Raw genomic sequence first — 15,648 nt, 5'->3', positions numbered from 1 at the left:
TCAACTTCAATACCACTAAAAAATGTATAGTGAGGGGTGCCTGGGTGGCTCAGTCAGTTAAGCAACTGCCTTCGGCTCAGGTCATGATCCTGGAGTCCCAGGATCGAGTCCCGCAGCGGGCTCCCTGCTCAGCAGGGAGTGTGCTTCTCTCTCTGACCTTCTTCCCTCTCATGCTCTCTCTCTACCATTCTCTAAATCAATCAATCAATCAATCAATCAATCAATCTTAAAAAAAAAGCATCTGCCTTCACTCAGGTCATGATCTGGGGTCCTGGGAGCCAGTCCTTGAGCTCTCTGCTCAGCTAGGAGTCTCCTTCTCTCTCTGCCCCCCGCCCCCGCTTGTGCGCGCACACACACCCCAAATAATAAAAAAATAAAATCTTTTTAAAAAATGTATAGTGAAAAACAGTTGTCTTCTGTCTGATCCTCTTCATAGCCCAAGGACAACCATTTTTCACTTTCCCTGTTGCTTTGGGTATTTCCCTCCAAATTTAAAATAATGTATTTATGTTGTTATTTCCTGATATATCTGTGTTAAACATGATTTATGGACTTGCTGTTGTGGGAGATAAAGGTGTAGCACTCTCACAAATACACAAACCCACTCGTTCCCCATCCTCTCAAAGTACTTAAATCCTAATTTTGGCCTTTTTTTTTTTTTAAGATTTTATTTATTTATTTGAGAGAGAGAGAGAGAATGAGAGCCAGAGAGCACGAGAGGGAAGAGGGTCAGAGGGAGAAGCAGACTCCCCGCTGAGCAGGAAGCCCAATGTGGGACTCCATCCCGGGACTCCAGGATCATGACCTGAGCCGCAGGCAGTCGCTTAACCAACTGAGCCACCCAGGCGCCCTTGGCCTTTTTTTTTTTTTTAAGATTTATTTATTTATTTTAGAGAGACAGAGAGCGCGAGTGCGCATGCCTTTCCAAACTTTCCCCTTTCCCCTCTATTCACTTGGTCGTTCCATGTCCTGCTCATACTTACATCAGAGCACTTATACACGGTATTATAAGTATGTGTTTATGTGTTTATCTCCCCAACCCCCAGCTCCTGCAGGGGTGCCACAATGTAGGAGGAAGAGTAAGCATAAAATCTTTATGGGAGGGATGGGGGTGTGGACCGGCCCGGCTTTAGTGCTTCAAATACTAGGAAAAGGACTTTTACTCAAACCAAAAGACAACAGGGGAGTGTTACAATGTCTTAAAGAACATAGTGTGCCTTAAGAATGTACCAGGTCGGGGCGCCTGGGTGGCTCAGTCGTTAAGACTCAGGTCATGGTCCCAGGGTCCTGGGATCTAGCCGCCCCATTGGGCTCCCTGCTTGGCGGGAAGGCTGCTTCTCCCTCTCCCACTCCCCCTGCTTATGTTCCCTCTCTCGCTATGTCTCTGTCAAATAAATAAATAAAATCTTAAAAAAAAAATGTACCAGATCATTGGGTGAGAGCTGGATGGGAATGCGGCAAAACCAGTTAGGAAGTCACTGCAGTGACCCTGCACTGAGATGTAAGAAGTGCGAGATGGTTGCGGAGGCATGGAGAGAGGAAGAACTACATCTACTAGGAATTTCAAAGGAAATCATAACAAAAACAGATTTGCCGAGTCCCCACCATTTGCTAGGCTGTGTCAACGCCACCAAGGTGGGTATGGCCTCACCCCCATTTTGCCCATGTGCAAAGTGAGATTTGGCTAGATTAAGTAACTCTCTGGGGGGTTCCACGCCTGCAAGTGGCGGAGCTGAGCTGCCGACGTAGGTCGTGGAGCTCTAAAGCCCCAAGGCTGCCCCAGACCTCAATTGCCCAGATCAAGATTAGCCACTCTCTGCACTGCGGGCCGAGGATATTTTCCTGAGCTGAAACCTCAACATCTCTATCCAGAAGGGCCTTGCAGGGCCCAAGCCCTGCAGTTCAGGGACGCCTGAACGAGCTGTCAGTCCCTTTCAGGGACCTTCGAGGCCCGCGGAAGAAGGCGCGATGCGGCGGCGGCGGCGGGTTAGCGCGCCCGGGGCGGAAGCGGCTGAGTCACCGCGGTGCACGATCGCCCCGCGAGAGGCGAGGGCCTGGTGCCCCGCAGCTCCTGCACCTGGGAGCCGTGACGCCCGGCGTCGGCACCCTCAGGGCAGCGGCCCGCCGCCAACGGCGGCCGGAAGAGCTGAGTCAGCGCAGGCACGCCCCGGGGGGCCGCGCGCCGCCGCTCCGGAACGCCGGGGCTGCGCGCGGATCCGGGCGGTCTGTCTGCACCGCCCCGCGTAGACTCGCTTAGGCGCAGGGCCTGGGCGGTCATGCACCGGGGAGGAAACGGAGACCGAAGTTTGGGAAATCTTGAGGTAGCCCGAAGCAGCAGATCCTGTACGCAGGTTTCAGTGGAAGCTACCCACTTTGGGAAAAGAGACAAGCTTTGTGTCAAAGACAGGATAGATTTTGAAGATCAAAGGGACTTGCCCAGGACCAAAAATGATTTGTCTGACTCAGTTCCAAAATGCAGTAACTAATAATTAAAACAAAACACTCACATACAATTATTATTTTTTTTAAGATTTTATTTATTTATTTGACAGAGAGAGACACAGTGAGAGAGGGAACACAAGCAGGGGGAGTAGGAGAGGGAAGAGCAGGTCTCCAGCAGAGCAGGGAGCCCGATGTGGGGCTCGATCCCAGGACCCTGGGATCACGACCCCAGCCGAAGGCAGATGCTTAACGACTGAGCCACCCAGGCGCCCCCACAATTATTTTTTTAATGCAAAAGCAAAACTTCCAGAATTCCAAGAGAAAATAAACCTTGGAATAAAGGTTTACCTAAAATGAAGTTCTACCTGGACGAGAGCACCGCACAGGAAACTTTCTAGAGGTCCTTGATAATCTTAATCCGTAGCTCTTTCTCTAGTTTTTCCCCACTACTATACTACTGAGGCCAGGAACCCATTTTTGTATATTTTATTGTTTTTATTCAAGTTTCTTTTTTTAGTCAAAATGGTACTATAGAAGTTTCTGGGGGAAAAAACAAACCTAATTACAGTCCCTAAAACTGGAAACCACAATTACTTTTGCTTCTTCCCTTACATTTTTGTTCACAATAAGAGGTTTTTCCAAAGCTGCATCAGAGCTATCATTTTCTATTTTACTGTCTCCAGGTAATGTTATATAAACATTTGCCCATGTCTCACAGATCTTCAAGATCATTATTTTAAATAACTGCATTATGCTCACCACATAAACTACTAAATTATCCTCCTGTAGTGTGCTTGTAGATTATTGACTGGAATTGCTCTTTTCTTGTTTCTGATTGTCCCTGTTTGTCTTTCATGGGGAAACCTCACTGGGCAAAATGGTAGAAACTAATATGGAAAAGTGGCTGCCAACCATTGCACTATAGGAAAGGCTGTTTTCTTTTTAAGAGCTGGCATAATATCTCTAATTATTCTTTTGATATTTTATCCCACTTGGATATTCATAGCCTTTCTTTAATGCTATAAGGTATACATTTATTTATTTATTTATTTATTTTAAAGGTTTTTATTTATTTATTTGACAGAGAGAGAGACAGCAAGAGAGGGAACACAGCAGGGGGAGAGGGAGAGGGAGAAGCAGGCTTCCCGCAGAGCAGGGAGCCCGATGTGGGGCTCGATCCCAGGACCCTGGGATCATGACCTGAGCCAAAGGCAGATGCTTAACAACTGAGACACCCAGGCGCCCCTATTTATTTTTGAAGATTTTATTTATTTACTTGGGAGAGCATGAGTGTGGGGAGAGGCAGAGGGAGAGGCAGAGGGAGAGGGTCAGACTCCCCACTGAGCTCAGGGTGTGGGGGTGTGTCACTAGATGCTCAATGAGGGGGCTCCATCCCAGGATCCTGAAAATATGATCTGAGATGAAGTGAGATGCTTAACAGACTGAGCCACCCAGGCGCCCCTGTGAGGTATACATCTAAAAAGACTAGACCTTTCCAGGAGTCTGACACGAATGGAATTCACAGTTGTATCTGAGACATTTTCAGATTTTCATCAAGCAGTTTATGTTCAGCTGCCACTGTTTAGAGTCTTCTGTGTGACTTGGAGCAAATTATTTAACCTTTGTCAGTCTCTGTTTCCTCGTCTGAAAAACTGAGTTAATAATAGTACATACCTCATAAACTGTTGTGAGAGCTAGATGAGATCACATTTGTACAGCGCTTAGAATGATGCCTGCACATAGTGCTCCATATTTGTAAGATGTTTTCTTATAAGTATTGTCTTTTTGCTACTAAAGACAACAATAGCTATGTATTGAGCAGTGACAGGCACATCTACCATGGCTACCAAGGTTGAAATTGTAGTAGTTCCTTGCAAACTTTCCCCACCATTCGAAAATCCACTCAATGTGTAAGCCTTCTGGATCAGATCAGTAATTTCATAGTTAGAGAAAATAGATAAAGCTGAAAAGAGGTATAATGTCACAAGATCTTTGGAGCAAAGTTTATATATAGAAACTTGTACCTATTTGGAGGCAGTGAGACTGAAGGTGGGGGGAGAAGATCAAGAAGCTGTTACTTTTTATCTTAAACTCTCCAGTACTACATTGTAACTATGCAAATATATTACTTACTTATTTCTTTTTTTTTTTAAGATTATTTATTTATCTGAGAGAGAGAGATTAAGAGAACTAGTGGGAGGAGGGGCAGAGGGAGAAGCAGATTCCCTGTAGGATAGGGAGCCAGACTCGGGACTCAATCCCAGGGCCCTGGGATCATGACCTGAGCTGAAGGCAGATGCTTGACTGAGCCACCCAGGCACCCATTACTTACTTACTTTTTGTCGTTTTGTTTTGAACTTGTGGCCTAATTGCTTGCTTTTGAGTCAGAAAGCTTAATAGTTCTTCAAACAAAACTAATCTGAGTCCTAGATCTGGTTCTGGTGTAACACACACTAGAATTTTCCTTTTTCATTTTTCTGTCTCAGGTATTTTTTTCAACTGTTGTTATTCATTCATCCATTCAACACATATTTGGTAAGTAAGTGGCTATTATAGGCCAGGCACTATACTATGTGCTGAAAATGTTTCTCTAAATAATCAACCAAAATTTGGAACATGTGTGCCAGCTACCTATAATGGATTTTTGTTCAAGACTTCTGTTACTGTGGTTCCTTGGGTTAGTTGCTAGAAAATCTTGAGATCATCTAATGATGCTAATAGAATGTAGCCTTTTCTTTTACTTTCTTTCTTTCTTTTTTTTTTTTTTTTCAAAAGAGCTGGACCTAGAAATTCTGCTTCAGACTCCAGGGTCCTGCACATGAGAAATGAAGATACGACTGACTTTGGATCCTGTGGTGAGGGAGTCGCTTCCGTTAATACTGCCTTTCTGGAGCTCTGCCCTAAGATAATGTTATACCAAAGGGCCCTGTGGGTATGTTGCTGGAGATATTATTTGATTCAAATCAATTCAATTCAGAATCATATATTGAGTGCCTACTACTTATAAGCACTGGGGTAGGAGTGGGAGATCAGCCAAAGATGAAAACAACCCAGAACTTGAAGCTCATCATCATTTAAGAGTCTTAAATCTTCCTGAAGTTTGTTCTGATCCAGACACTTATCTTTTTAAAATCTTTAATGGGTATCTTTTGCTTTCAGATTTTTTTTTTCATCTCAAAAAATACTAAATTTAACTAGACACTATGCTGGCGGTTGATGATACTATTTCAAAAAGTTACATTGCTGATTGCAGTGTTGTTGATGGCATCTGAGTCACCAACACAACAAGCTTGTATCAGTCCAAATTGCAACTGTAACATTTATAGTTTTGCTATGTATAGTTGCAAGCATCTGACTACTGCTTTATGACTTCTGGTATAGCTATGCATGAGCAATTACATACCGAAGTACATATCATTTTATTAAAAATAACTTTCCTTTGGTTTTTTTTTTTTTGGTAATATAGTTAGAGCACTTTGTTGATTTTTTTAAAAAAATATATGTGTGTGTAGTTAGACTATAGTATCTATGTACCCCATTTAAGAAGAGTAGAGAGTTTGAAACAAAAACAAAAAAAGAAAAAAAAAGAATAATAGAGAGAACATTACAAAAAGGGGTCTGATAGGGTTGAGAATTCTGGCCTAGTCAATTAAATCTAAATGACTTATCCTGGCACTTATGGTCATCATTATCTTGTCCCAGGTTTATTCCTCTTTGTTATACCTGAGATCAGGCCAAGTTACTCTACTTAATAGGCCTAGCATTGGAGCAGTGCCTTCACCCCCACAGCTGTGAGGTCACCTTATTCTTTTTTTTTTTTTTAAAGATTTTATTTATTTATTTGACAGAGACACAGTGAGAGAGGGAACACAAGCAGGGGGAGTGGGAGAGGGAGAAGCAGGCTCCCCACTGAGCAAGGAGCCCGAAGTGGGGCTCAATCCCAGGACCCTGGGATCATGACCTGAGCCGAAGGCAGACGCTTAACGACTGAGCCACCCAGGCGCCCAAGGTCACCTTATTCTATACCACAGGACTCTGTCACCTTTTGACACATCTAATTGACCATTCTATTCATAGCCTGTCCAATTGCCCAAGGGAGTTGCTCAATGAAAATGATAATAATTAACCAGATCAATCAAATTTTCTCTTGCAAAGATTGAATTTGAGACCCAGACAGTAAAATGGTTAATAGCAGGGTCACAAGATGAAATACATACAGAGAAAAAGGTGTAACTGGAAGTTATGACACAGCAGAAGGCAGGAGTAGACAGAATCTTGAGTGTTCAGAAACAAAACCAGAAGTTAAATGGTCGTAGATGCAGGGAGAGCATCCTTATGTAGTGATAGACCACAGAAAGGGATCCAGACAAAACACCTGATCCCTTGAGTTGCCTTGGATCCAGTATAACCTCCCAGTTCCCAGATGGAATTTAATCCCCAATGAGGCCTCAATCCTTCGTGATTGAGATTCCTGTCTTCTTTATTTTCCCACATAGCCTTGAAAGTAATCCTTATCACTTAAAGTAATGTGATCTTTGCAACCAAAGATCCTAACTAGCACATTCTCACAAACCATGGTCTCCCATTGCTGGGCCTTTGTCATCTCTGCTTGCATTGTTCTGCCCTCAGTCTTGTTATTGTGCCTTTCAGTGCTAGGCATCCAGAGTCCAGCTCAGATGCCCCCTCCTTCATCTGCCCATCCCTGTTATCTCAGCTGCAAGTGAGACTCCCTCTCTCCTCAGAGTTCACATTTCTACTGCTTTTAAGAATACTTTTCACTCCCAACTCTGTATTACATAAAAACATCATCTCTATTAGATTTTATGAGTCCCTTGAAGTAAATACAAAGACTATCATATATGTTTCCTTCCTAGGAGAGCTACACATGCACAGAATGGGTGCTTAATTATTTACTCTTCCTTCTCCTGATATGTTGCTTATCTTCTCCCCGTTTCTCAGATCTTAATCCTTTCATGGTGTCAACTATCCTTAAGAACATGGCATTGAGCCAAAACTCGTTGGCACATAGCAAATTTTCAATATGTGTTAGCTGAATGGAAGACCTGTCTTTTACTTGAGACTAGGTCAGCATCACATCCTGTGTAATGGGCATCAAAAGGATATACCCAATATTTCAAATTAATGTTTTCAGTGACAAACATGTTCCTCTTACTGCATTGCACATTTATTCTATTTTTTAAAAAGATTTTATTTATTTATTTATTTATTTATTTATTTATTTATTTGACAGAGAGCACAAGCAGGGGGAGCAGCAGAGGGAGTGGGAGAAGCAGGTTCCCTGGGAGCCCGACATGGGGCTCGATCCCAGGACCCCAGGATCATGACCTGAGCTGAAGGCAGACGCTTAACCAACTGAGCCACTGAGGCACCCCTGCAAGTTTATTCTAATGGTGTTACCACCCTCCAGACACTAAGGCTTAGAAACTTTATGTTTTCTTGCCACTACCTCTAAAGTTGCATTGCCATAGTCTGGGTTTCCCCCAAAGTAGAGCCTGGGCCATAATGCCAGTAGTTTATTTGGAAGTATAATTCCAGAGAGCAGGAGTGAGGAGTAAAACTAGGAAGGAGAAAGAGCCAACAAGGAAAGGTTTTAGTTGTCTCCTACTAAGGGAGAGTGGCCTGTGGGACTGTGAGATTTATGAAATGTATCTTGGGACCATCTAACCCAGAGAAAAAAGAGAGAAGAATCAGCTCTTATAGGGTTTGCCTCCCAGACTGTTAACCTTCTTGCACTTCTAGGTTGTGCATGCAGAAGAGCCAAGCATGTTTCTGTGGGCATACTGTAAGATGGCATCACAGAAGTCCTGGGGTAGGAAGTAAGAGGCCTGTGGTTCAGGCGTGAGGTGAGGCCCAGTCACACACACAGGTTGTATAGGTATATGTCAAAAACTGTATTTGTGGGTGCCCGGGTGGCTCAGTGGTTAAGCATCTGCCTTCAGCTCAGGTCATGATCGCAGGGTCCTGGGATTGGAGCCCCTCATCGGGCTCCCTGTTCAGCAGGGAGTCTGCTTCTCCCTTCTGCCCCTCCCCCTGCTTGTGCACGCGCGCTCTCTCTCCCTCCCTCTCGCAAAAATAAATAAATAAATAGCCTAAAAAAAAAAAAAAAGAACTGTATCTGCAAGCCACAGTTATAGGGATGCTGACAGAAGATATGAGACTCCTAGGTCAGAGGCAAAGGACTTTATTACTCACTACACAGCAGGCACAGCAGTTTTATGTCCATATCAGTGCTCTGTTTCTGCAGTCCTCGTCAATCTCAGTAAGAACCAATTGTTGTCCCTCCAGGGAGGAAGGGATCTGATGTAATCAATCTGCTACCAAGTGTCCGACTGGTTTCCTCAAGGAATGGAGTGATATTGAGGACTCAGCATTCATCTCTTCTGCTGGCAGGTTGGGCATACATTAGGTAAAAATAGCCAGATCAACTTTGATTAGAAGGAACCTATAATGTCGGACCCATGCATAGCCTCCATCCCTGCTATCATGGCCACTCCATTAGTAGGTCCATTGTTTAAGCACTGGGATGGCCAAGGAGAGAGTCTGGCTGGCAACCATTGGACAAGTCATCCTGCCTGCCTGGTTTCTGAGAGCTTTTTTTGTGATATTTAGTCTCTGGTGGACATTATAATGAGGCACAAAGATCTACGCACTTTGTGCCTATTTCTTTAAGTCCACTTGTTTACCTTCCCTAGTTCTCTTTGTCCCCATCTTCCAATGTTTCTTTTTCCAGCACCCTGATTAACCAGATAAAACATTCACCTCTAGAGTCCATATATATCCATAACTCAAGCCACTTGTCTGCCATATAAAGTGATGAGCAAATGTACTGTTACCAACTCCACCTGGTGGGAGAATTTTCCTTCACCACCAACGGGTTCTTTAAGGTCACCCTTGAGTAGAGCTGTGGTTCAGCATAGTCCATTTTTTATTAGGACCAACATATTAGCTGATCTTTCTGTGAACCAGGCCTACCTTTCCTGCCCCCATCATTGAAGTGAATTGAAAGAGAGGCTTCAGTGCTACAGAGGTAAGACACGAGTTTGGGTCACTTGTTATTGTAATTCACTTATGCCTTCTCATCCTGCTTAGACCCAATCCCAAATCTAGCATTTCTATTGGACAATGGAATGCTTGACCTTTCTTTTTTTTTTTAAGATTTTATTTTAAAGTAATCTCCATACCTAATTAGGGCTCAATCTCACAACCCCGAGATCAAGACTCACACGTTCTACCGGCTGAGCCAGCCAGGCACCCCTGGAATGCTTGACCTTATGACGTGGTAGATCTTGTAACACCCGTTCATTTCATTGGGACCTCTGATTGCATGGTCACTAGTGTCCCATGGAAAAGCACTTGGGCTCCACTGGGTCCCAGTTACACACTAGAAACTGTTTCTCAAACAATTATTTAAAGGATCAGATAGTAAATATTTTATACTTTGTAGACAACATATAATTTCTGTGGCATATTCTTTTTTATAATATCCCTTTAAAAAATGTAAAAACCACTGTTAGCTTGTGAGGTGTAAAAAACAAAACCCAAACAAACTGAAATCAAAAGCAAACAACAAAACAAGTTGAATTGACTGACCCCCAAGCCAGAGTTTTCCAACCTCTGGTCTAAAACCCTAGCAACATATGGCAACTCTCCTTGAGAGCTTGCAAGAGTGGTTTTACCTACCATGGATCCCTCTGACATATCACATCTACTGAGTCATATGACCCATAGGACAGCTTTCTCTGTTGCTTGGACATTCTCTGCCGCAGGGTCTCTCTTTTGCTCTTGGTCTGACTCAAAATTGGGAGCTTTCCTAGATATCTGGTAAATGGATAAAGCAATATCCCCGAATGTGGGATAGGCTGCTTTCATAATGGAAATAAGTCCATCAAGCACAAAAGAATGCTGTCTTTCTTCATGAGAGGTGAAGTACCTTGTCCTTTAACTTTTAAGGGATGCCACAGACCACTGGATCCCTAAACACTTCACCAATGTGGTAGTCCCTTAAGTCTTCATGAGTTTTATCCCTCACTCTCTGCTCTGCATATGTAATACTAGGGTATTTGGGGATATTTATCACTTCTGCTCGCCAGGTCCAATTAGTATGACCTATATTGGACCCATGTGGTGTTCTGTAGAATATTCTTAAGAGATCAAGGTCACTGCAGACTGTATGAGGACAGAGCAGGAGACTTAAATAAAACAGTCATGGGGCAAAACAATAAATGGATATTAATGTCTTTTCCACTAAAGGCAAACTGGTTTTGGTCCTTATTTTCTACAGAGCCATAGCCACTTATTAATTACTAGAAGTTGTGTTCATGTGTTGATATACGTTCCTTATGTTCAAGCTGAAAAAGAGCCATTTCTGGCAGCGTGTTAGGACCAGCTCCAGGTGTTGGTTTTGCCAGAACACTGAATCTGAGTTTTGGGCGAGTGCCTCCATGCTAATAAATTCTCACCTACTTAGCTTTATATCTTACTCAGCAGAGTAAGCTTTAACACGCTCCAGATATACTCCTTTGGTTTCTGTTGGGACATATTAGCCAATTTCTATGATTCTTAGTGTATGATTGATTTTCTCTTGGAGCAGGAATGATACTTCCCTTCCAGGGCTGTACCGAGATCTAACCCTAGTTACCAGTATTAGCCTGGAGCAATGAAGGGTGGCAGGGGTAGATCTTAAGAAGGACAAGAGTCATCTTATGAGACATCTGCCTCAGATTAGATCTTGCAGGATCCTCAAGTGAAGGGAAGGACCGTTCTAGCTGGACTTCTTTCTTCTGGATTCTGCGAGCTTGGCGGATTTAGGAGAATCCTGGGGTTCAAAATTCTCATGCTTATCCATCTAATTATCTATATCCTAGATCTCAGAGTTCTGCTTTTTATCAGGGACTGACTTTGACATAAGAGATCTGTTGAGTCTTTGAAGAAATACTATCCTTATGATTAGGACCTAGGCCTGATTTTCAACAATTTTTTACAGGCCTTGGGGTTATATCGTAGAGGCCCTCTCTTTCATAGCTTAGAGTGGTTAATTGGCTTACAGGAGTTTGCCCTTTTCCTTTTTAATTCCAGTCTACCAATGGTAACAAAAGTGAACTCCAACCATAATCTCATAGTTATCATCGCCCTATGCTGTTCAAGTGCCACAGTCACTGTATCCATACCAATACTTCCCTTCACCTACACCTCATCCCAATCAAACATAGGTGAGATTCTTAGTGAATGGGATTCCAGGGCAGGTCAGAGGTCATCTCACCCATCTAACTAAACCTGTTACCAATAACGGTGAAGTCCTCATTAGGTGATACAATTCCTTCCTGAGGGTCTTGCTTTCTAAGCCCATTTTCTGTATCAAGGCTCTTAGCCTGAATTGCCCCAATAGCAGACCCTCAGACAAAAGCTTACGTGTTCATTTTAGAGTGTGAGTCCGGAGGGCAGAAGTGAGGGACAACTTGAGTTAGAACAAGGAAAGAGGTAGAAGTCAAGACAGAGATGGGCCCATAGAGTTAGCCACTGTTCTGGACAACAGGATGCTAGATCCTGGGAGGCCATCTGAGGAATTATTTGAAATGTATCTCAGGACTGTCCACCTAAGGGAAGAGAGGAGGAGCATCTGTCCATTCCTGTTCTCATTGGTTAAGTGTTGCCCCACAAGGCTGAAACCTGCCTGGGCACTTCAGGGTTACACATGTGCATATACCCAAGCAGCTGCCCTCAGATCCCAAGATGGGACTAGAGAAGTCCTAGGGCAGGAAGTGAGAGGTAAATTACAGTCTTGAAATGAAGGGCTGACAGGGAGCCTGGGTGGCGCAATCGTTTAAGGTTAAGTGTCCGACTCTTGGTTTCAGCTCAGGTCATGATCTCAGGTTCGTGGGATTGAGCCCCAAGTTGGGCTCCACGCTCAGCAGGGAGTCTGCTTAAGATTCTCTCTCTCTTCCCACCCCCACATTCTCTCTCTCTAAAGTAAATAAGTAAATCTTAAAAAAAATGAAGTGCTGGCCAGTTGCACCTTGACATGAAGGTAGGTGAAACCTGCACAGAACTGGTCACTACCGCTATAGCTATGAGGATTTGAAGTGGTGCATAAGGGGTATATAAAAGACCCGTGAACTTTACTTCCTGAAATATTACTCTCTAGCAACACTTAGATCCTTACTATCCCTTACCTAGACTATGGCAGCTCACTTTTATCTGTTATTTGTTCTTACTCTCAGTCCTTCCAAGTCAACCTTCATATTATTACCATACTAAAATACAGGTAATTCTCTGGTTCAAATAATAAGCATGATGAGGACAGTGATGATGATGATGACAAAGATAACAATAATAATACAAGTAATAATAATAATTCAAGTCCTGAATATTTACTCAGTGCCAGGTACATTTTTTTTAAGATTTAATTATTTAAATTATTTACTATTTTAAATGGTTTTTTTTAAGATTTTTTATTTATTTATTTGACCGAGAGAGACATAGCGAGAGAGGGAACACAAGCAGGGGGAGTGGGTGAGGGAGAAGCAGCCTCACTGCCGAGCAAGGAGCCCGATGTGGGACTCGATCCCAGAACCCTGGGATCATGACCTGAGCGGAAGGCAGACGCTTAACAACTGAGCCACCCAGGCGCCCCTTAAATGTTTTTTTTTTTTAAGATTTATTTATTTATTTAAGAGAGAGCAAGAGTGAGCATGTGCTGGTGAAGGGCAAAGGGAGGAGCAAACTCCCTGCTGAGCAAGGAGCCCGATGCGAGTCTCAATCCCAGGACCCTGGGATCATGACCTGAGCCAAGGGCAGACATTTAACTGACTGAGCCACCCAGGCGCCCCCCCCCCCGTTTTTAAAAGTTAAGTAAAATAGACTTTAATGAAAAAAATTATTGAGATAAACAGAATTATTTCATATGATAAAAGTTTCAGTTCACCAGGAAATAACATAGCCCCAAATATGGAATGTAAAAAACTTATTGACAGAATTATAAGACTAAATTTAGAAATCCACAATCATAGTTGATTTTTATTTTTAAATTTTTTTTCAAGAAACAAAGAGGACTTAGAAAAAGGAGAAGGATTAGGGATGTTATATTGTGTCCCCTCAATATTCCTATGTTGAAGCTCTATGGGTACCTCAGAATGTGACTATATTTGGAGATAGGGCCATGAAAGAGGAAAAGTTAAAATGAAACCATTAGGGTGGGCCCTCATCCAGCCTGACTGGTGTCCTTATTAGAAGAGGAGATTAGGACTACAAAAAGAGACGCCAGGGAAGCATATACACAGAGGAAACACTATATGGGGACGCAGTGAGAAGGCAGCCATCTGCAAGCCAAGGAGAGAATCCTTGGGACAAACTAACCCTGCTGACATCTTTTTTTTTTCTTTAAATAATCTCTACATTCAACCAGAGATCAAGAGTTGCATGCTCCTCCTGACTCAGCCAGCCAGGAGCCCACTCTGCTGACATCTTGATCTTGGACTTCTAGACTCCAGAACTGTGAGAGAATACATTTCTATTATTAAAAAAAAATAACAAGGGGGGGCGCCTGGGTGGCTCAGTCATTAAACATCTGCCTTCAGCTCAGGTCATGATCCCAGGGGCCTGGGATCAAGCCCCACATCGGGCTCCCTGCTCGGCGGGGAGCCTGCTTCTCCCTCTCCCACTCCTCCTGCTTGTCTTCCCTTTCTCGCTCTCTGTCAAATAAATAAATAAAATCTTTAAAAAAATTTTTTTTAATAAAAAAAGTGACAATGTGGTATATTTTTTCATTATTTTATGTTTTATATTTATTTAAGTAGGCTCCACAGGTATGGGGCCCAATGCGGAGCTTGAACCCAGGACCCTGAGATCAAGACCTGAGCTGAGATCAAGAGGCAGACACTCAACCGACTGAGCCACCCAGGTGCCTCTCATTAGTTTTACTATTTTTTTTATTTAAAGATTTTATTTATTTATTTGAGAGAGAGAGAGAATGAGAGATAGAAAGCACGAGAGGAAAGAGGGTCAGAGGGAGAAGCAGACTCCCTGCTGAGCAGGGAGCACGATGTGGGACTCGATCCTGGGACTCCAGGATCATGACCTGAGCCGAAGGCAGTCGCTTAACCAACTGAGCCACCCAGGCACCCTAGTATTATTTATTTTTAACTTTTTACTTTGAAAGAACTGCAAACTTTACAGGAATGATCCAAGAATTCTCATATACCCTTTTACCCTGATTTTCCAAATATTAAAATTTTACCACATTTGTTTTATCATTCTCTTTGCATATATTTTTCAAAAAGTTTGAGATTAAGTTGCAGACATGATACCCCTTTACTGCTAAATTCTTCCGTGTATATTTCCTGAAAGCACATTAGACATCTTTGAGGGTTTGTTTTTAAATTTTAAGGGGAATCTAGTGTCAGTTTTTCTTTAAGACATGACTCTGGGACACGTGGGTGGCTCAGTTGGTTAAGCGCATGCCTTCAGCTCAGGTCATGATTCCAGGATCCTGGGATTGGGTTTGGCATCGGCATCGGTCTCCTTGCTCAGCTGGGAGCCTGCTTCTCCCTCTGCCTGCTTCTCTCTCGGCCTGCCTTTCCCCCTGCTTGTGCTCTCTCTCTCTCTCTCTCTGACAAATAAATAAATAAAATCTTTTTTAAAAATGGCACTCTTTGCACTGCTCATGAGAGTATAAACTGGTTTAACTATTTTGGAAAATAATGTTAGTACTTCACAAAGTTAAATAATGCTTACACACTATAAGGATATACTCCCCGTCCAAAGGTTTATATTTCAGAGTCTATTCTTCATGGTTTTTGTTGTTGTAGGGGGAAGTAGGAGGTAACCCAGATATCTATCACTAGAGCACTGGAAAAGATAAAAGTAGTAAATTCACACTGTGGAACACCACGCTGCAGTTAAAAGCAACAATTTCTATGTACTTATCCATAGTAATATGAACAGATCTTTGAAAACACACTGTTGTGTGAAAAAGGAAACAACTCAATGAAATTTATAGCATAATGACATTGATGTAAATTACAAGCCCATACACATGCCACTTCTGATCATAACGGCCTAACTACAGGAATAGACCTCTCACTGTAAGCAACTATAAAATTGGACAGAATATATGAGGTATTGATTTTTGGGTAAAGGAAAAGAAAAAGACAGTGTAAGACTGTGATCCCTGAGAGAAAGGGAACTTAC

At 42.8% G+C, this 15,648-nt stretch overlaps 1 long non-coding RNA gene across 2 annotated transcripts; it reads left to right on the top strand.

The window, feature by feature from the left end:
• The first annotated feature begins 1,453 nt into the window (after positions 1-1,453).
• LOC141370901 (uncharacterized) lies at positions 1,454-13,954 on the top strand. Of its 2 annotated transcripts, none has more exons than XR_012375384.1 (3): positions 1,454-1,635; positions 5,218-5,297; positions 13,865-13,954. It is a non-coding gene; the product is annotated as an uncharacterized lncRNA (long non-coding RNA). The 2 variants fall into 2 exon arrangements; XR_012375385.1 differs by lacking the exon at positions 13,865-13,954 and adding an exon at positions 8,749-8,863.
• The last annotated feature ends 1,694 nt before the right edge of the window (positions 13,955-15,648 follow it).

The sequence above is a fragment of the Callorhinus ursinus genome, unplaced genomic scaffold, assembly GCF_003265705.2.
Source record: "Callorhinus ursinus isolate GAN/ISIS: 27379988/994484 unplaced genomic scaffold, GSC_fseal_2.0 scaffold49, whole genome shotgun sequence".
In the NCBI taxonomy this organism is placed as follows: domain Eukaryota; kingdom Metazoa; phylum Chordata; class Mammalia; order Carnivora; family Otariidae; genus Callorhinus; species Callorhinus ursinus.
The sequence above is the reverse complement of the archived record's forward strand: the minus strand, read 5'-3'. Positions and strand labels throughout refer to the sequence as shown.